At 41.1% G+C, this 23,217-nt stretch overlaps 1 protein-coding gene across 2 annotated transcripts in view; it reads left to right on the forward strand.

Moving 5' to 3' along the window:
• Window positions 1–1,113: 1,113 nt before the first annotated feature.
• rab27b (RAB27B, member RAS oncogene family) overlaps window positions 1,114–23,217 on the forward strand; it is an 81,004-nt gene continuing 58,900 nt past the window's right edge. Inside the window, exon 1 of one of the 2 annotated variants that reach the window (XM_036588147.1) lies at window positions 1,114–1,642. The gene's annotated coding sequence lies outside the window, so the exon portion shown is untranslated. Of the gene's footprint in view, window positions 1,643–5,195; window positions 5,447–23,217 lie in introns of those variants that run through there. The other variant, XM_036588149.1, reaches the window with a different exon arrangement.

The following is a 23,217-nucleotide window of genomic DNA, read 5'->3' on the forward strand; positions in this document are numbered from 1 at the left end:
GTTTAAGACCATTTATTGTTAAACTGTGTTGAATGATCAGCAGAGCTGTATTTTATTGTAAAGGAGGATTATTTTATTTTTACCTACAAATCTAATTCAGCTGTGGAGCCGCAACAGGGCAGTAAAAGAGCTGCATGCGGCTCCTGAGCCACATGTGGCCGACCGCTGGACAAAAGTATTGGGACACACCTCTTAATCACTGAATTCAGGTGTTTCATTCAGTCCTATTGCCACAGGTGTATAAAATCAAGCACCTAGCCATGCAGCCTGCCTTTACACACATTAGTGAAAGAATGGATCTAAAGAGCTCACTGAATTAGAGCGTGGTGCTGTAATTGGACGCCACCACTGCATCAAGTCAGTTCGTGAAATTTCTTTCCTCCTAGATTTTCCATGATCAACTCTGAGTGTATTATTGAAAAGTGGAAGCTTTTATGAACCACAGCAACTCAGCCACGAAGTGTCAGACCATGTAAAGTTACAGACTGGGTCACCGATTGCTGAGGAGCATAGAGCACAGCCCTTAGTTCCAGCGAAGTACAACTGTTCGCTTCAAACTTTGTGTGAACAGTTTGGGGAAGAACATTTCCTGTTCCAGCGTGACTGAGACCCAGTGCACAAAGCAGCTCCATAAAGTCATGGCTGGGTGAGTCTGGTGTGGAAGAACTTGACTGGCCCTCACAGAGCCCTGACCTCAACCCCATCCAACACCTTTGGGATAAACTAGAATGGAGATTGTGAGCCAGACCCTCTCGTCCAACATCAGTGTCTGACCTCACTAATGCTCTTCTGGATGAATGAGCAGAGACTCCCACAGAGACTCTCCGGAATCTTGTAGAAAGCTTCCCAGAAGAGTGGAAGCTGTTAGAGCTGCAAAGGGGGACCAACTCCGTATTAATGCCTGTGGATTTAGAATGGGATTCATAAAAGCTCCTGTAGGTAGAATCTGCAATACCAATGGTTCTTCAGGGGTTCTTCAGTAAGGAAAATGGTTCTATATACCACCACAAAGGGTTCTTCTGTTGTTACAAGTTTGGCATCATCACAATAGCAGAATAGCAGAACCCTTTTTGGTGTTACACATTGATCTAATGAACCATTTCACCATGTACAGATCCACTTAGGCATGCAAAGCGTTCAGGGTTCTATACAGAACCATTTGCTTTACTAAAGAACCCCAGTGTAGTCTCCATCGTATTGGAGAGCAGCCTTTTGCTGCAACCTGTTGAAGCGCTCTGGAGTCCTGAGTTTGACCGGCGCTAGGACCCAGCCGGATTAATCCGCACACACCCGCGCTGCCAACAGTGTGTGTGTGTGTGTGTGTGTGTAGTGTGTGTGTGTGTGTTCAGAGAAGAGCACAAGTGTCACCCAGAGCAGCCAAGAAGCGCCATGCGAGCGACTGGAGCTCCGAGAGGAGGCTGAACTGACCGCTCCCCAACGCAGCGAGCAGCGCCAGAGCGTCCCTCTCTCTCAGCGCCGTGTCGGCGAAGTCTCGCGGTGAATCGGAGCGCCTGTCTCGGCTTTTCTGGAGGGGGATGATCATGTCTCATGGCCGGGGCGAGAAGGGCTGAGGCAGACTGACACCTGCAGACACACGGAGAGAAAGAGACACGCAGGAGATTCGAGCATCTTCCACTGAGAGGTAAGGAACGCGCTGTGGGCTCACAGCTGCAGCCGCCGCGCTCGCGCATTTGGCAGCATTTCTCCGTCTCGGTGCATGCTATCTATGGTGGTCCAGCCTGTGAGTCATAGCCCCCCTCCGTCCCTCCCTCCTTCCGTGCCAGGGATAAAAAGAACTTGTGCTCTAATAGAAACCATAGAAACCATTAAAAGTTATAAGTTCTTAAATTATTAGAGCCATTATTTTGCTTCATTATGGGAATTGGCTTAAAGGGGAACTCCACCAATTTTCCAAAATATCTGCATAATTCAGTGTTTGTGATTAAAGTTCATTCAGAGTGGTTTGGTGTAGAACGCTCCGTTCTAGATAAACTTACAGAGTCAGGATTGTTCACAGTGGTGGTGATGGGAACCAGACGTCCCCCTCTAAAAGCTCCCTCACAGAAAGTTTTTAATACCCTGACTGATGTCTGAGACGATAGTTTTGGCTTAAAATGTGTTTTAACTAATTTATTTTACTCCATTCATGGTGGAGGGATACATGCAGGGTGCTGTGAGGCAAAATAGTCCCCAAAGAATTTTCCCATCATCAACATTCCATATAAAAGCTCATAAGACACGTGTAGGTTCACTGGTGAATAATTCAGTGTGTGAGATGTAAACAGAGTGATTCAGAGTGGTTTGGTGTGAAATGGTTCAGATGTCTTTACAGTGGTGGTGATAGGAACCAGGGGTCGCCATGACTACAACACAAATATAGACATTTTATTCACTATCCAGAACCACCAGTGAACCTACACGAGTCTTCTGAGTTTATATGGAATGTTGATGATGGAAAATAGTGGAAAATCTGAAATAATAAGTTTTCTTTGGGGACTATTTTGCCTCACAGCGCCCTGCATATTATGTATCCCTCCACCATGACTGGATTTTAAACATACTCTGCTCAAAACTATCATAAAACAGTGTCTCAGTCATCAGGCAGTGAATTCATAACCATTTCATGTAGGAACTTTCTGTGAGGGAGCTTTTAGAGGTGGACGTCTGGTTCCTATCACCACCACTGTGAACAGTTCTGACTCAGTAAGTTTCTCTAGAACAGAGCATTTCACACCAAACCACTCTTAACCATTTAATTACGTGGAAGATTTTGAAAAATTGGTGGCGTTCCCCTTCAATGATTACTATTGGAGAGCACTAGTTTTGTGTAGAACCCCTTAAGGTTTTATAATAAAACCATCTGGAATCACCTGTTCATTTACATTGTGATATCAACATATCAAGAAAAGCCAAAACACAAAAGACAAAACCACGAACAACCAACAGAAACATTTAATTTTTTGTGTGTTTTCCTGATGGGTTGATATCACATTGTAAAAGATCCTGATGGTTCTGATTCCTAGATGCATTTGATAGTTTCCTAATAGGAACTAAAGGTGTCCTACAGGAAATTAGAAATCTTTTAAGGTAAGGTAAGGTAGGGGATAATTCCCGTTAGAAAACAAAGCCATCATGTTTTAATCCTAACAGAAAGTTAAATCCTAAAAAAAGTCATGTACTATAGACTTAAAGTAAGGCTGAATTAACATCACAAACATTAAAAACATTTTAAAAAGTTACTTTGCTATAGTAATGATATGCACATGCTCGATGGGTAGGACGAATTGTTAGAACCTGGGCTGCACACAGACAGGCAGACGTTCAGAAGTTTCTGCTGGTCCCGAAGTGTCTTGTTTGCAGAATTTGGCATGCAAATGCTTCGTGCCGCAGTTGCGCTGTTATTGTGCTGAGCTGGAGTCAAACGGCTGCCTGTTTTTGGCAAGTCTAGCATTGCACTCCAGCATAAGGGCCACACATGGAAACCAAAAAGCAGCACATTGAATTTACTGGGTTTAAATGTGAATATTTTTTTACTTACTTTTGGCAATAACAGATGTAATATGTGTTCATTTCAGATGTGGTGTCAAGTAAATTACATGCAGCAGTTTGAATGTACTAAAGCACTTAAAAGCCTCCACCTTATGATATTGATAAGATATAGCCGGCAGTGAACTTCCTAAGACGATGTCATGGCTCGGGCTGAGTGCCGATTATATGTGATGCACACTTGTAAAATATAGAAACTGGGACAAAATCCACCTGAAGAAGAACATTTGTTTATCGCTGCTGTTGGAACAAAACCATGTATCTCCAAAATGGTAACTTTACAGGAGAAGGAAAAAACATACATTACTTTTAATGGAAGTCAGTGGAACCAGATGTCTTTCCAAGTCATTTTGGGCCGTTTCTTTTGGTCCATTCATCATGAAATTTACACACAATGTAAAGAACAACAGGCATTTTCAAATTAGGTCAAAAACTGAAAAACGACAAAAATGGAGATACAAGGTTTTGTTCCAACAGCAGCGATATGTAGGTTTACCAATGCATGAAGTGAATAAAATGCAAATATTTTAGTGCAGTAACCCAGCATTGCTCTTCCAGAGTGCAGTAAATATGTAATCAAATATGGATCAAAGCTGCACAGCTGATTTTTTTGACAGCTGCTGATACCGATATGATTCTGCTGGCAATGTACTTTCTAAGGCATTGCAAACTGTGGATGTGGCCTAAAGTGTAAGGGAGTGTGAGGTGTTGAAAGTGGATATATTTAATGGATTAACTGGATTACAGACTAATCAAGAAGCGCTGTTTTTAATAACAAGGACATTCACAAGATGCTGTGCAAGTCCAGGCTGAGCCTCGAGTGCTTAGTAGAGAATTTTAACGTAGTCTTATTATTAGCTGCATTAAATAGGACAAAAGTCAATTCCAAAGCCTGTCTGGTTCCACACAGCTTTAAATAACAAGCGTTGAAAGAAGATATATAGTAAGCGTAGTCCCTGCGAATAAAGCTGGGGAAAAGTTCCCGTTGCACCTTAAATGGTAGCAGGAAAGCAGGTAGGTGGAACAGGAAATTTAGCTAGCTACCGAGACAGCAGCATACAACTAGTGATTTTTATGACTGTAACGAAGAAAAGGACCGTAATACACTGAAATGACATTAAACTAAGTTAATACAGTGGTTGTTGTAGTTCTTAACAGAGAAAATTCTCACATTTGTGGGTTTCTTTGGTCTCTTGTTCTCCATCTTGCCGCTTTTCTTTTTTTCTCATAACTCTCTGTTTGGAGTCTCTAAAAATCCTCCGTTTGGAGGGTCAAACACTTCACCCTACCCCTCTATCTCAACAAGAATCAGGACACCCTACCCCTAGACGTGAACATGCAGGGCTAAGGGCTCAGTGGTAGGGGCGAGGGGTGAAATGGGATTGGGCCTTACCAAAGCTTCATCTAGATGAACTCACAACAAGCTACATTAGCTATTGTGCTAGCTAGCATACTTGCTATCTACCAGAGCCACCGTAAAAGTGAAGGAATTTAAAGTTATGTTCTCTGAAGAAATGTCTGCAGGCCGCAGATCTGTTTGGTTGAAAGGGCTGTATGATGTTGCAGGCCAGTCTTTTCTTTTGAGCAGTTTGGTGAAGGAATCTTCTGGAATTTTATCATGTTCCTGTTAGCTGTTTGGGGAAGGAAGATAACGATTTGCTTTTGCAGGACCAGCAACAGCCTGTGCACACGCATATGTGTGTGTGTGTGTGTGTGTGTGGGTTCCCTGAAATGTGTGTTCATGTCTGGACTTGCTTACAAGAAGCAAAATGCGATTCCAGTGAAAATGAACAGGTAATATCTGTGTGATAATAAATCAGATAGAGGCAGAGCAGAGATACACGAGGAGTGCTGTTTTTGAGTTTAGGTGCATTTGAAAGAGAAATCGACTCAGATTCAGGTCAGTATTAATCAAAGCCTGTTTCTTTCAGCTCAGGAAGCACAGTTTTCTTCGGCTGTTGCACTGAATTTCAGGTATCTTGCATTTTTAGGTTTTCATATGGATTGATATTAGCCCCTAGTTAATGAATAATTCATAGTAATTATTGAATAAGTCATAGTAGTTACCGAATAATTCATAATACTTACTGAATAATTTATAGCAGTTACGGAATAATTCATAGTACTTAATAGTTCATAGAAGTTACTAAATAATTCATAGGAGTTGCTGAATAATTCATATTAGTTACTGAATAATTCATAGTACTTACTGAATAATTCATAGTACTTACTGAATAATTCATATTAGTTACTGAATAATTCATAGTACTTACTGAATAATTCATAGCAGTTACTGAATAATTCATAGTACATACTGAATAATTCATAGCAGTTACTGATTAATAGGAGTTGCTACTGAATAAATTATAGTAGTTACTGAATAACTCATATTACTTAATAATTTATAGCGGTTGTTGAATATTTCAAAATAATTACTGATTAATTCATAGCAGTTGTTGAATATTTCACAGTAGTTACTGAATAATTCATAGTTACTAAATAATTCATAGTACTTAAAAATTCATAGTTGTTGAATGATTCAGAGTAGTTACTCAATAATTCATAGTAGCTGCTGAATAATTAGCTTAGCTTACTACAGCTTTGTAAACCACTGTGCTTGTTGCTTGTCGTGTGTTACTATGTGTCCTTTACATGTCCTTGTGTTGCCACATGTCCTTGGTAGCATCAGAAAAAACAGTTTAATACGCCACAACACAGGTTAGATATCTGCAAGTTTAGAAGATTCAGATCTGATGGAGTGAAGTCGAGTGGCTGGTGTTGAAGACAGAATCCAACCTGTTCCGTGGTGTGTTATTAGCCTGCTAAGATAGCACTAGCATAATTGGCTCTACTACAGTTTATAGTTTAGCATTCAAAGCGTGACAGTTTGAAGATTTTGCTACTTAATTTGATTATAAATGTAATAGTGGCAGCTTATTTTTAGGGACTGGGGTTCAAGGGAACGTTTACAATTTGCATAATCTTGCATTTTCATAAATCTACATATTCTGAATGAGTGTTGAGGTTTAGGGACACTCCTGTGGGATTTTTAGTATTTTCCTGAGCAAAACAATAACACATACAAACATGCAACAAGTTGTTATTCACAGCAGATTATTTTTATGGTTTAAATTATGACTCTAGGGCTACTTTACAGTATGCCACTTACAAACAATCCCAATTTACCAGAGCGCTGAGATTTCTCAATCAAACAGCATGTGTCGTGTGATATTAGGCTGTGTTCTGGGCGACTGTGGGAAAGCAGCAGTCTGTCTTTGAGGATGAATCAGCTGGCAGGCGAACAGCGGCCGTGACGAGCGAGGCCTTCTTTTACGCTTGCGATTCAACACACACCTCCACACGGCACTAATGACTGCACCGCGGCGTCTAGTGGAGCTGAATGATGTATTAATTAATGAATTAATCCTGGCCTTTCTGCTCTTATTCGACTGGGGATTGTAGTCTTAACAAGCAGAGTGTTCAGAGCGTGTGCTGTTGTGTTTTCAGCAACACTCCTGGAATAACAGCGGTGATAGGTAGTCTGTGAGGGGGAATTTCTGGGGAATTTTCTGCCTTGCCAGACTAAATACGGGCCAAAACAAAAGGAGAGTGTGGTATATTCCAGTTTAAATGTGGTTATACTCTGAGAGGCTCTGCGGGTTCATGCTAGTTACAGCACTGATTTAAACGAAAGTAATCTGAGGACGCTGTATGTGTGGCATTGGAGAGTGGGAGAAGGCTAGCTTCCCAGGCTAGCTGTTTTTAGCCACTGGCTAACTTGAAGCAGCACTCTGTCACTCACACAGCACGACGAATTGATGTTAATGTAGATCAAACAAGACAAAAAAGCACTGATTTCAGTTTAAACGTACCTAAAAGGAGGGCTCTGTTTGTCTAGTGTGAGAAATTCACACTGCAGTTAAAGGTTTTACACAGCGAGCGTCAGATATATTGCGATTCACCCCTCAAACTACTGCGATAGAATAGAGAAATCCAGACGTCTGCTAGCTGGTGGCTTGTATGTGCTGTTCATACTAAGCCGTCGTTGTTGAGAAACCAAACAGTTTAGCACTTGTAACCACATAGCCTAGCACTCGTCACCAGACAGCTAAAAATAATCTCTTTTTTTTTTTTTACATCATGAATATCACAAGAATTGAGGCTGTGCTGTTCCAGCTGGTAAAAACAATAGATATACATGCCTAGATGCCGCGTTGCCTGCTGTTCTCTATCTGAGGCGATACGTCTGTGAGTCGGCCATGTTGGAGAGGTCAAGACCCACTTGTGAACAGATTCACTTGTATTGAGATCTCAGGATTAAATCATCCGCAACTTCCTTATTACTCAACCGATTTTCACCTAATCTCTTTTGTTATAATCCTCAGACACAGATTAATCTAGGCTGCACGGATCTGCTCTCAGTAGCGTTTATTACTTTAATAAGTGATGGTGATAATTAGCCGTCTGGACCAGCAGGAAGTATTCAGTCTGTAGCTGACGCTAAAACCGAGTTTAATGCGAGAAACACAACATCAGCAGATCCATCAATGTGGAAATCTAATCTTTATACAATTAAAAATAAAATAATCCCCCCAAAACACAGTAAGAAGGACGGAGCTGAAGTTGGCTTCCTATCCGCCAGCTTCTTGTTCGACTTTTCCCATTCCACCTTAAATGGTGCAGCAGTCACTTCCTGGTGCCTGAAGCTGCACCATTTAAGGTGGAATGGGACAATCTGAACAAGAAGCTGGCTTCAGCTTAATGTAAGAAGGTGCTAACATTAATCTATTATGAATATCTGCACGGATTAAGGAATGCTATAACTTACCTACAAATTAACCATCATTATAAATAAATAACTACTACATAAAGTTAAGATCCCCTGAATAGACTATTAAATAAAATATTAATATGAAACCAGAGGAAAAACAATCACATCAACAGGTTCTCTGTGCATTACCAACCACACGGCCATATCTACACATAAACATCACACAAACAATACACATCACACAGACATGAGTGTGGATCACTGCGTTCCCTCCGTTATATAATCCTATCCCTCTTTCTGAGAGTAATATTCTTGAAATAGTGTAATTTTGGACAGTATCTTTCTTAAACTGCTGCTCTGTAATGATACTGAATACAGTCCAGTAGCGATGTTGACCGCCCTAAAATGGCGGCGCTGTTGACGTGTCTTACTGGACCCATCTAGGTATGTATATCTATGGCAAAAACAGCTTTCTCCCACTATCTCATGACAGATTCATGAAATGTTCCACTGTTTGGCAAATGTTTGTCTTGTTCTGACCATAAAGAATAGTTTAACATGACAACCATTTAGGAGCAGAAATCAGCCTTCAAACCTAAGGATAACAATTTGACATTTATCGCGATATGTATCGATATCGACTGATGTGAAATGTTTTATCATGATAACATTTTTGGCCAAATCGCCCAGCCCTACAATAACTCTCCCGGTTGCAATTCGCTTTGTGCTACAGCTAACCACTACTACGTTTCTACATCAGGACATACAAAAAAAGAAAATGGACCCGTTAAATAACTTCTGTAAGATAATATTTGGTCTGATTTTGTGAGTGTGACAGCAGGAGTGCGTCAATTTCTGACCCTAACAGCTAAGCAAACTCGAATTAGCCAGAAATTAGCCAAACAAGATGGGAAACACTGAAAAAAACTGAGCTGAACCTGATATTGGGACAGTTTTGTGGCTCAGAAAAGGGAACTACTTTTTTGTTGGAAGGAAATTGCAATACTGAAACACACTTGATCCAATGTCCAGGTATTCTTTGCTTCACTTTTTTCTTTATTTTGCAGAAATGCAGGGGTGTTGCTAGGACAATTTTAGGGGGGGTCTAGTTGGGAAGTCTAGTTGGGGGACGGTCTCCGTTTAGCCACCCGATACAATGAATTTACTTTATTAGTTCAAATTATCAACAGTATTTTGCATTTATTCGTCATTATTTCAGTTTTCTATCATATCTCCAGATTCACAATGTATTGCAATAGCAGGGTGTGAACTGGGGGAGGTGCTGCTGCTGCTCTAATCCACCACTGCCTTAGTGGAGCTATCAGAGATTTACTAACATAAAAAGGGGAGACAGTGATCCTAGCTTTGGGGAAAAGTGTAACACCCTCTCAGCCAATCATATCAGACTTCGTAAGTTGTAAACCAATCATATCAGACCTGGGGGAGTGTCTCTGGCGCTACTTACTTTGTGAAGTAACATCTTTCAGCAACCAATGAAGTTGTGACAGATTCTTCGCTAAAAGCTAAAAGATTATGCTATAATTGAAATACATAACACACATAATATGCATATAATATCTTAATCAGTAAGCAGTTAGAAAGTGAAGATACAACATAGATTTGTGCAAATTGTGGTCAGTATAGCAGGCTCTCGAGATTTTAGCTGGTTGCATGTTAGCTGAAGGGGATCGGCCGTAAAACATGAACGTTAGTACTTTAAAAACTTTTCAGATTATTTGTTTTCATGTTCTGTTGTGTATTTAGAAACAATCACACCAGTATTAGCTGTATATTTTTTATATATAATTAATGCGGATGTTGTGTTGATCATAACAGAGTTTTATCTCTGAATTTCTCAATCTATAGAGGGTAATTTAGAGGTGGCAGCTCCACAGAAGGCCAGTCAGGTGAGAAGATTTTTGCCAGTACAGACAAAATATGAACTTATTAATCCTTGATGAAATAGCAGTTTTTTGGTCATTTTTTTGCCCATTGCTGCTCTAAAAGGTCATGATGAACTGACATTTTGGGGCCACTAAAAAACATCCTCCCAAACCCCCTTAGTAAAGGCTTCGCCCCCCCGTCCGTAAGTCTCTAGTGACGCCCCTGCGCTTTGTTGAACTCCATTGAAACTTAAGACTGTTGTTTAATTATATCACCTTCTTACCACCACTATGATAATGCTAACAACGCTAGCATCCCTATGAGGTTTGCGATTTTATGTTACAGGGCTTGACTGATTATCAGCGCAGGCAATAATCAGATTCGGTATTTATCATTTTCCAATAAACGGAATTGACATTTTATCTTGTTTTCTTTTGTTTCAATTTTTAGTTTTCCTGCATATGTTTATATATTTATCATTATGTTTATAATGTGGCTGCCTTTAGTGTTTGGCTATGCGGTGAAGTTAATAACTAATGCCGATGTTGTGTTGATCATAAAGTTTTATCTCAGAATTTAGAAGTGGCAGACAAAATATGAACTTATTAATCCTCAGACAAATAGCAATTTTTTTTAATTTCCTGCCTGTTGCTGCTCTAAAAGTTCATGATGAACTGATTTTTGGGGCCACTAAAAAAACATTCTCCCAAACCCCCTTAGTAAAGGCTTCGCCCACCTATCTGTAAGTCTCTCCTGACACCCCTGTGCTTTGTTGAACTCTATTGAACACTCAAGGCTACTGTATGGGCTCCCGAGTGGCGCAACCGTCTAAGCGTTGGCTCTATCATCAGGAGATCACGAGTTCGATCCCTGGTGATGCTACAGCCATCCGTAGCGGGGAGTCCGAGAGAGCACATTTGGCCTCGCTCTCTCTGGGTGGCTGGGATGGCTGCCTTTCTCCCCCATCACTCACTCAGCGCGATGCTAGTCAGCGCAGGCGTCTGTTAGCTGACGTAACAGATCTGGCAGTTGGTGCTTTCCTCCGAGTGCGCTCAGCTGATCAATGATGTTGTGTGAGCGGCAGCTCGAAAAGATGCGGTGGCGCTTCACAGGTCTTGGCTAGCCTGTGCTAGCCTTCACCCTCCTAGCGTTGATAGCGTCGTGTGTGACTGGGGGAGTCCTAACTAGCGGGTGGAGTTGGAGACGACTAAATTGGGGAGAAAATCAGGTAAAAATTGAAGAAAAAAAAAGGCTATTGTTTAATTATATTACCTTCTTATTATACCACCACTATGATAACGCTAATATCCGCTAGCATCCCTATGAGATTTGCAATTTTATGTTATAGACTGATTATCAGTGCAGCCAATAATCAGATTCGGTATGTATCATTTTCCAATAATCGGAATTGGCATTTTAAATTTTAACGTTTTATTTTGCTTTATTTTTTTTCCTGCATATGTTTAAATATGTACATATCATGATGTTTTTTCATCTTTTCCAAATTTACACTGTCTGGGCCCTTCATGTGCTTTAGTTTTGTACTGCTCAAATGTTTATTGATAGTATTTCACTAACATTGTATTCACAACACATATGGTATAAAGTGGCTGCCTTTAGCGTTAAGCTAAGCAATGAAGTTTTGTTCATTTTTATGGTTTACAGTAAGTCATAGTTCACATATACAAATCTGTGCAAGCTTAATGAAGACCTGGACTTGGTTTGACAGAAGTTTTGGGGATGTATTTGTAAAGAAGATTTGGGTGACTATTGACTTCCAGCGTTTGTTAGCTTCATTAGTCTCGTAGCTCCAGCACTAATCTAAACAAGTAAAATTTGGACATCAGGCATGTCTTGGCTGATCGACAACATCCAGGGAGAGTGGACAAAATATGTAAATTTAATTTTCAGTGAACTACTGTTTTAACGACAGAATTTTTTGGTCCTTGAAACAAAGTTTTTGTGTGGCAGAAAAGCGCTGATAGGAGGGAAAAAGTGCTAGAGAAACATAAAAACTCTGTCTTCGCTCTGTCTGCATGTCTCCGGCCTGCCAGGCTGCTCTGCTCTCTCAGTAATTATCTCATCTCTGCCCACTGCGCCCCGCTGCAGGGGTCATAGGTCGTGGGGGGGTGCCAGCTGTTGAGGAAGAGCTCACTGTGGCGGGCTGAAGGGGAACGGCAGGCTCCGAGCCCCACTGAGGAGCTCACCTGCTGGGCCTTATTACCTGCACGCTGGGGTCCCCCCACCTCCAGCAACACCACTAAAGCTCTGCAACACAGGCTAATCTCTGTTTAGAAGCTGCTAAAGCTCCTTTAAAGCTGAATGTGACCATAAAGGATAGATGGACACCATGGAAATGGCAAGATTCAGTTCAGTTCAGTTCAGTTTAGTTCAGTTCAGTTCAGTTTAGTTCAGTTTAGTTCAGTTGTCATTATAAAATAATACTACATTTGCAGCAAATATTCAGTAATATTAAATAAATTTGCCAATTAAATGTTCAAGAATTCTTCTGTGAGGAAACAGATCTTTCGTTATAAAGTCATGTGTTTTAGCCTGTCGTCAGTATCTAGAGCTTTAATCGGACCTGGAATTTTGGTCTGAACCTGCAGTCTGTCCAGAAACTTTCTGTCCGAGCCCAACTTGACACATAACATTGTGTCTTGTGTCCAAACCCAAACGAAGCTCAGCAAAATTCTGACTTGTTTTGAGTCCGAACCAGATCCAAACTCGACAAACTCTTCTGGGAACTTGACCTTACACCTGCCTTGAACTTCCACTCAATGGGGACTTTATTAGAAACACCCACCTTGAACTTCCACTCAGTGGCCACTTTATTAGAAACACCCTCCTTGTACTTCCACTCACTGGCCCCTTTATTAGAAACACCCTCCTTGTACTTCCACCCAGTGGCCACTTTATTAGAAACACCCACCTTGTGCTTCCACTCACTGGCCACTTTATTAGAAACACCCACCTTGTGCTTTCACTTGCTGGCCACTTTATTAGAAACACCTACCTTGTGATGAAGGATAGAGGATGGATAACACAAAATGTGTATCAACACATGAGCTACAGTCTATAGCTGAGCACCAGCAGGGTGGAGCTACTATGCTCATGTCTTCTGTGGAGTAACACAGGCTGAAAACTAGCATGAAGTCATGCTGGGATGATTAGGAGATGCTTTAAGTTTGTATTGTGCTTTTGAGCGACGCAAAGACTTAAAAACCTGTGACATAAACTGCTCTGCAGTACAACCTCTCCCATCCTGAAGAGTTGAGTTGTAGATCAAACATTCGCACACAACATCAAGAGTGGTAGACAGATGCAGCCTTAAGCGTTTCTTAGCCCATCTGTGGCTACTAATCAATAATTCATGGTGTTTTATTAATGTCTGTCCACTCTTTCCGCTACCGCTATTACTGTCGATAAATGTCACAACACTAATTATGTTGCAGTAGATTCTGTCGCAGCACATCAGAACTGGACCGGTACTGTCGGGAAGTGATGACGGCTAATGAAGTTTGGTCATCGTTTCTGAAAAGTCTTCAGTCTTCCTTCACTGTAATGCTGTTTGCACCACAGCAGAGCTGGGCTGCTTCCTCTGGAGCGTGTGTGGACAGTTGAGGGCGTTAATTGCCAGCTCTAAATAATTAATGCCACAGAAACTCTGAGAAATGCCAAGGAGCCTGAGCTAGCATCTCTTTCTCTCTGTTGTAGCCTTTAGTGTTTCCTTACACCCATATTTCTCCATGTTATTCCTTAAGTAAACTTATTCCATATATATATATATATATATATATATAAATATATGTGGAATAAGTTTATATTTTATATATATTTTAACCACACCCCTGCATTTTAGAGCAGGAAGTGAAGCTGCATTCCTGTCCCTCATGGCTACATGGTTAGCAGTGAGATCCCATTGTTTTAAAGTGTGTCCCAAAGTCTGAAAATCAGTGTGGAACATTCAGAATTGTCACTACCGAAACACATTTTCTGCAGTTACGTAAATTATTTTTGTGCTTTAATAAAAATATGATGATGTTATGTATGTACAACTGTTCAAAGCTGTGTTTGCTTTGTTTGTTTTTAGTCTAAAATGAGCTAAAATTGTCACTACCGAAACACAATGAGTCTTAGTCTGTGGGCGGAGCCATATTTTAACCACGCCCTGATTTTAGAGCAGAAAGTAAGGCTGCATCCCTCTCCCAAAGTCTGAAAATCAGTGTGGAACATTATGAACTGTCATTACCGTAACACATTTTTTGCAGTTATGTAAACTGTTTTGTGTTTTAATAAAAATATGATTTTCTGTGTGAACAGCTGTTCAAAGCTGTGTTTGCTAGTCATGTACTGGCTTTTTTGAGCTCAAAATGAGCTAAAATTGTCACTACCGTAACACATTTTCTGCAGTTACCTAAACTTTTTTGTGTTTTAATAAAAATATGATTTTCTGTGTGAACAGCTGTTCAAAGCTGTGTTTGCTAGTCATGTTCTGGAGTTTTTTAGCTCAAAATGAGCTAAAATTGTCACTACCGAAACACAATGAGTCTTAGTCTGTGGGCGGAGCAATATTTTAACCACGCCCTGCATTTTAGAGCAGAAAGTAAGGCTGCATCCCTCTCCCAAAGTCTGAAAATCATTGTGGAACATTATGAACTGTCATTACCGTAACACATTTTCTGCTGTTACATAAACTTTTTTGTGTTTTAATAAAAATATGATTTTCTGTGTGAACAGCTGTTCAAAGCTGTGTTTGCTAGTCATGTACTGTTACAAAATGAGCCAAAACTGTAGTGGTTGAAACAGTTAGTATTGGAACATTTGGTAAAGTTTGGTTAGTGTTATGATTGTTTCAGTAGTGACAAAATGTTATATTCAATCATCTGTTTTAATAAAATAAACATAGTTAAGATATATGGTCACAGCAAAAGGATTTTAGTCTAAAGTCAGTTAAAAAGTCCAAAAGTGTGTTCTGAACTCTGACTTTGAACCAGTTTGATTGAGCCAGGCCCTCTCGTCCAACATCAGTGTCTGACCTCACGAATGCTCTTCTGGATGAATGGACACAATTCCCACAGACTCTCTCCAACATCTTGTAGAAAGCTTCCCAGAAGAGTGGAAGCTGTTAGAGCTGCAAAGGGGGACAAACTCCATATTAATGCCTATAGATTTAGAATGGGATTCATAGAAGCTCTTGTAGGTGTGATGTGTAGGCGTGTATATATATATAAATGATAAGCAAAGGAACAGAGAAGCCATGTTTGTAGAGTCAGATTCCGGACTGGAATGAATCAGCCAAAAAGACGTTTTACGAAAGCATGTATTACACTTTTCCTTTCTATGCAGGAAGCGTCGGCTTTTGCTCACAGATAAGCCATTTCCTGAAGAACATGTGTGCAACAAGATAAACCCTGTTGGAAGCTGAATTATTCATCACATCATAATTAATTAACCTGTTAATCTACAAACCTCATTACAGCTCCGCTATTACAGAGTCAGAAATGGCTCTGAATCTAAAACAGAGGCTGCTCATGATTTCACTGTTTGAAGCTTTCGAGCTTCTGTGTTCTTCTACATTTCACCTCTTTTCCTGTTCGGAGGAAACCGAGCTGTTAACGCTGTCTAAAAGCACTGCAGCGAAGCTCCCGGTGACCACAGACTGGACTATAAACTATTGATGTGCATAAGCGTGTACGCAGTGTGGTCTGTTCCACGTTCAGGCTGATGGATAGCGTTGGTCGGCTCAGAGCAGCTATCGGGGGCCTTTAGGAGCTGGTAGAAAAAGTGCTGAGGGGAATTCAATTTATTATATTCGTTTAGTGTTTGATGGCTGAGTTGTGCACCACCAAAGGAGAGGAAGAATGGCTGTATATGAATTAGGGATAGCACTGTAGATTATTTATTGGTAATTAAAAAATGGAGTATTTTGACCGTTAATCGAGTAGGTTTTTGAAGGCCCAACGGTAAAAATGGGCTTAAAGTGCGACAGTGTCATGATGCACACAAAGTGACTTGAGTGCTAATAGCGCCCCCTTGTGAAGAATGTTCAGACTGCTAAACACAGCTTTATAATGACCTGCAGATGCCCTGATTCATCTTTTTATGTTGCAAACTAATGACAACAACATCATTTTCTAAAATAATTTGATAATTTCATCACTATTTTCAGAATATAGTCGTATATTCATCACAAAATACATGCATGTTTGATTGAGCATTGTTGATCATAGAAATGTAGCGCTGGTGGTAAATCATGGCTTCTGTAGAAACTCAACTAGGGAAATAAAGAGTGGCAGCCTGTGGAGGGGGTTCTCTTCCCCAGCAGTGGGATGGGCTGCCATGTTTTTTTATTCACATAAATGTACCTTGATTGCAAGATGGGCCTGGGTTCGATTCCCTGGCCGGGCGACCAGGGTCCTTTCTGTCTGCGTGGGTTTCCTCCCGCAGTCCAAAGACATGCAGTCAAGCCAATTGGACACGCCAAATTGCCCCTGTGTGTGAGTGTATGTAAATGCATGTGTCTGTGTTTTGGTTGAAAAGTGTCAGGTAAGGGGAGAGGACCTGCCCCAGGTGGAGGAGTTTTAAGTATCCCGAGGTCTTGTTCACGAGTGACGGGAAGAGGGATCTTGAGATCGGCCTCAGGCTGGGACAGGCGGCAGCAGTATTGCGGTCGCTGTACCGGACTGTAGTGGTGAAGAAGGAGCTGAGCCATAAGGCAAAGCTCTCTGTTTACCAACTGATCCTGACCCTCACCTATGGTCATGAGTTTTGGGTAATGACCGAAAGAATTAGATCATGGATACAGGCGGTGGAGACAAGCTGTCTTTGCAGGGTGGCGGGCTACACTCTACTTGATAGGGTGAGGAACTCAGTCATCCAGGAGGAGCTCAGAGTAGAGCTGGTTCAGGCATGTGATCATGATGACCCTTGGCCGCCTCCCGTTGGAGGTTTACCAGGCACAGCCAACTGGGACAAGATCCCAAAGTTGGCCCAGGACCTGCTGGAGGGATTATATCTCCAAATTGGCCTGGGAGCTGCTCAGAATCCCCCAGACTGGGCTACAGGGGCAGGGCCAACTGGGATTCTCTACTTTCTCTATAGCTACCGTGACTATAGCTGGATCAAGCAGTTTAAGAGGATGAATGAATGAATGAACAAGCATCGTTAACTCATGTAGAAGAGCTTAGATAAGTTGTTCGTTGGGAGTTTTGTCTGGGACTCGGAGCAGCAGGAGATCAGTCACTTGTGAGGGCGTGTCAGTTATATTGCTAATTCTGATTGGTGCTTTGGCAGATCTGATGTCATCTGTGCCCAATTTAGTCACCTAACTCAAAACAAACTGAAAAAAAAACAGCAGAAAAAAAAGTTATTTCAAAAATTTCTCGACAGAAAAGACTGATGGCATTCTTTCACTGCCAGTTCATTTAAAAAATACCAAAAATGATGGACAATAGTTAGAAGATCATAAAAATGAGTTGAGAGGCTTTAATGCATTACATTCAATAATTTACTGTAAATATTTGTGATGTTACGAACGAAAGGAATCACACACTTCTCCGTTTCTTCACAGAGCCTTCATCTACCACACGCTCACACACACTGCCACACCCACGTCTCCACTGTGGAGAGGACGCTAGTTGCCTGGTGACTGAGAGACAGAGAGAGAGAGAGAGGGAGAACAAAGCAAAGGGCGAGAGAAGAGTGAGAGAGCGAAGAGCGTGAGTAAGAGCTACAGATAGAGAAAGAGAGATACAGATATAGAGAAATATGGAGAGAGATATATGTGTAATAAATAATGAGGGTATTTACATCCAAATCAGGTGAACATTGTAGGAATTACAACCATTTTCATGCATATCCCACCCTTCATTTTTAGGGGCTCACAAATATCTAGACAAACTAACATTTATAAATGATTATTTTTATCGCTTGGTTGCAAATCCTTCGCAGTCAATGCTTGCCTGCACGCTGGAACCCACAGACACCAGCAAATGCAGGGTTAATTCCCTGGTGATCCTCTGCAAGGCTTACGTAAGTTCTTGGTTGTTCTTGGGGTGTTTTACCTTCAGTTTTGCCTCAAGTAAGTTAAATGCTTGCTTGTTTGGACTGAGATCAGGTGATTGACCTGACCATTGCAGATCATTATACATCTGTACTGTGAAGTGCTGTCCAATGAGTTTTGAAGTATTTGCCCTGAGGCCGAGCAGATAATATAGCCCTATACCCTTCAGAATTTGTCCTGCTACTTTTGTCAGCAGTTACATCATCAATAAATACAAGAGAACCAGTTCCATTGACAGCCATACATGCCTACACCTTGAAACTACCTCCACCATGCTTCACAGATGAGTTGAGGCTTTGGATCATAAGCAGCTCCTTTCTTTCTCTATACTCTTCTCTTTTCATCCTTCTGGTAGAAGCTAATCTTTGTCACATCTTTCCTTAAGATGTTGTTCCAGAACTGTACAGGCTTGTTGCAGTAAGTTAATGATGATAATATTGCTGCTATTAAAACAAATATCTCCAAAAACGTAACTTTACATGACAAGGAGAAACGTTCTTAACTTTTAATGAAAGTAATTGGAGAAATATTTTCCAAAGTAATTTTGGACCATTTTTGTTTTTGTTTTTGTTTATTTTTGTTTATAACATTTTGACACAAGATAAAGGGCAACTGTCTGTTTAAAATGGTGTCAAAAATTAAAAAATGGAGATACAAGGTTTTGTCCTGACAGCAGTGATATAACAAAGTGCAGGATTTGCCTTTTTATGGTGGTACATTATGGTTTATATTATAAGTATGTTCCATGCTTAAGTTTTCACTTAGATACCATTATATGTACAGATGACATGAATAATGAAGCATGAACAATGAAGTAGCCATTAGAAGATGGTAAATTGTGGCCATGAATGGATGCATGTGGTCAGCAACAATACCCAAATAGGCTGTGGCATTTAAGTGATGATTGATTGTTAACATTCCACACCCCATTACACCACCTCCACCAGCCTGGGCTGTTGACACAAGGCAGGTTGGGTCCATGGATTCATGCTGTTGGCACCAAATTCTGACTCTACCATCTGGATTCATCAGACCAGTCTATGTTTTTCCAGTGTTCAACCATCCAGTTTTGGTGAGTCGGTGCCCACGGCAGCCTCAGCTTTCTGTTCTTGGCTGACATAAGTGGAACCTGACATGGTCTTCTGCTGTTGTAGCCCATCCACCTCAAAGTACGACATGTTATGCACTCTGAGAAGCTTTTCTGATCACCGCAGTTGTACAGAGTTGTCTGAGTTTCTTTAGTCTTTCTGTCAGCTCGAACCAGTCTGGCCATTCTCCGCTGACCTCTGTCAGCAACAAGGCCTTTCCATCCACAGAACTGCCACTCGCTGGATGTTTTTTCCTTATTGCTCCTTTCTGAGTAACCGTAGAGACACTATGTGTGAAAATCCCAGGAGATAGTAGTCTGGCACCAACAATCATGCCACGGATCACATGTCAGATTGTCGATATGAACATTACCTAAAGCTGCTGCCCATATCTGCATGATTTTATGCCGCACAGTTGGCTGATATCTCCTCGAATGAGTAGGTGTCCAGGTGTTCCTAATAAAGTGCTCGGCAAGGGTGTGTGTGGGTGTGTGTGTGTGCATTACACCCCCTTCCTGTGATCTCTAATATGAGATCCGTTGCTGGTTTCGAAGGGAAATAAATGTATGGCTGCTTGCTCGGTGCAGTATTTGTTGCCATAGCGATAGGCGAGTTGTTATGTTGATATATTTAGCATAATCAGATTGAATGGTGTTTAGAAGGGGGAAATCTGTCTTACACAGGGTCCATACAGCACAGCGCTGAACAGACAACAGCAGACAAGCTTCGTTTGCATCGCTGTTCTTAATTTGTTCAGAAATGAATCATTCAGTAAAATGATTCCTTCTGAATCGTTCACCTGTGCATCTTTGTTATACAGTGTTATTCATACTAGAGATGCACTGATTATAAATCATCAACACTGATCAGCCAAAAAACGACTGATTTTTATTAGCCTTTTATGGCACCCAAAGCTCACACTGTGTGGGCTAAACGAACACATGAACCACATAATCACAGTATTCATAAAATTATTAATGTTCTAAGTGAAATTAAGTTAACACATCCTCTACTGACAACAAACTTACATTTGGTTTTTCCTGACAGTTTCAGTGCACAGTTTGTGTTTATTTGCTGAATTTAACATGCTGGAAAAAATAAATACAATATAAAATGTGCCAAAACTTTTGCACAGGCCACATTTTTATATTTCATATGTTAAATTCAGCAAATAAACAGTGATTGTGAATGAAAATGTTCAGAAGTGTGTTCTTTATAGAGGATATGTTAATTTATTCTTACTTACACACTTAAAAGTGATGGTTCTTCATGGGTTCTTTAGTTAAGAAAATGGTTTAGTGCAATTATTGCATGATTAAAGGGTTCTTTGCATTGTGAAATGGTTCTTCGGATTTACAAAGAACGTCTTGTGTATGGTTCTATAAAGAACCTTCTTGAAAAGGGCTCTATATCGCACCAAAAAGGGTTCTACTGTTACGATGTCAAGCTTATAATAATAATAGAAGAACGATTTTTGATGCTATATGGACCCCTTTTCAAAAAGGTTCTACATCAAAGCATCTACAGCACATTTTCCATCAATCTGAAAAACGCTTTCATGACCCTTTAATCATGTAAAGGGTTCTTTGAGTGTTGGTGGTTCTATATAGAACCATTTTACTTACTAAAGAACCTTTGAAGGACCATCATTTTAAAAACATGGAAGTTGACCAGGTTGCTCAAACTTTTGCATATGACTGTATATGAAAATACAGTAGCCTTTATAGAACACAGACTTCACAGTCTGCAACGTGCACTGCAGCCTTTTTGCATATGACAAAGATCTGAATCATTCACCTGTTTGTTTACTGATTATGGAAAGCAGAACAGCACATGAACAACTGTTGCTCAGTGAGTTCGCCTATAAACTCCAACCCTGTTGCTAAGATGTTGCTAGGGCATTGCTGTGGTATCCCAGGTGATTGCTAAGATGTTGCTAAGGCATTGCTGTGGTATTCCAGGTGATTGCTAAGATGTTGCTAGGGCATTGCTGTGGTATTCCAGGTGATTGCTAAGATGTTGCTAGGGCATTGCTGTGGTATCCCAGGTGATTGCTAAGGTGTTGCTAGGGCATTGCTGTGGTATTCCAGGTGATTGCTAAGGTGTTGCTGGGGCATTGCTATGTGATATGTGTGCCAGGTGGTTGCTGAGATGTTGCTAGGCCGCTGATATAGTGTCCCAGGTGACTGCTGTGTTGCTAGACCATTGCTATGATATTCCAGGTGGTTGCTAAGATGTTGCTAGAGCATTGCTATGGTGTCTCAGGTGGTTGCTGAAATGTTGCTAGGGCATTGCTATGTGCTATGTGTACCAGGTGGTTGCTGAGATGTTGCTAGGCCACTGATATAGTGTCCCAGGTGGTTGCTAAGATGTTGCTAGAGCATTGCTATGGTGTCCCAGGTGGTCTCTAAAATGTTGCTAGGACATTTCTATGATATCCCCGGTGGTTGCTAAGATGTTGCTAGGGCATTGCTATGGTATCCCATGTGCTGCTAAGATGTTGCTAGTCTCTTGTCCAGGGAGTTGTCTATGTGTGCACATACACATATGCATATGTATGTATAAATCTGTTGTTGCTCTTGGGAACAAAACCCATGTCCCCAAAAAGATAACTTTACAGGAGAAGGAGAAAACTTTGAATGGAAGTTAATGTAAAAGTTTTGGCACCCCTGGCCAAATGACATATTTTGTTGAGTTTTTTTTAAGTGAAAAAGAAGTAAAAACAACCTCTGCAACAAAACTCTGCAAACATTGCATTTGCTAACTTCCCTTCATTCCTGGCCACTTCAGTGTTTTTGGGTGGCAGGCTCCTTTAAGCCCTCAGTGATGAATTACTGAGAGAGAAATCTGTTCTCTGTGCTCTCTGCTGCTCACAGCTCTCCTTATTTCCTCAAGCAGAAGCTGGTGGGTGTATTTTTTTTAATTCGAGGCATATTGGCTCCTCGCCTCTCTCCCCCCATCAGAGCGCACGACTCATCTGCAGGAATATCTCATGAGCGTTCTGATCTGCTCTGTTATAGTTTATGTGTGGTTGATGTACAGTATTGCTGTTGGTTTTTCACAGAACATCAATATAAGCATAGAAACGCCTCTCTCACTCTCTCTCTGCCTCTCACTCTTTCTCTCTCCCTCCTTCTCTCACTCTTTTGCTGTACAAGCTGCTGTATGAACTGTATGCATTATAATTCTTTCACTCTACAGTGTGACTAGTAGCTCTGTGGTTGTAGTTCTGTAATGTAGCTCTGTGTCTGTAGCTCGGTGATTGTAGCTCTGTGATTGTAGCTTTGTGACTGTAGCTCTGTGACTAGAGTTCTGTGACTGCAGCTCTTTAATTCTAGCTCTGTCTGTAGCTTTGTGACTGTAAGTCTGTGACTATAGTTCTGTGACTGTGTCTCTGTGATTGTAGTACTGTGATTGTGGCTCTGTGGCTGTAGCTCTGTGATTGTAGCTTTGTGTCTGTGTCTCTGTGGCTGTAGGTTTGTGACTGTAGCTCTGTGACTGTCTGTATGACTGTAGCTCTATGGCTGTAGTTCTGTGACTGGATCTCTGTGACTAGCTCTGTGACTGCAGCTCTATGGCTGTGGCTCTTTGGCTGTAGCTCTGTGACTGTAGCTCTGTCATTGTGGCTCTGTGACTGTAGCTCTGTCATTGTGGCTCTGTGACTGCAGATCTGATTGTTGCTTTGTGCTTAGCTCTGCAATTGTAGATCTGTGACTGTAGCTCTGTGGCTGTAGCTCTGTCATTGTATCACTGTGACTGTATCTCTGTGATTGTAGTACTGTGATTGCGGCTGTAGCTCTGTGAATGTAACTGTGTGATTGTAGCTCTGTGACTGTAGGTGTGTGACTGAAGCTCTTATGCTC

Source organism: Colossoma macropomum, unplaced genomic scaffold (assembly GCF_904425465.1).
Source record: "Colossoma macropomum unplaced genomic scaffold, Colossoma_macropomum, whole genome shotgun sequence".
Taxonomy (NCBI): Eukaryota; Metazoa; Chordata; class Actinopteri; order Characiformes; family Serrasalmidae; genus Colossoma; species Colossoma macropomum.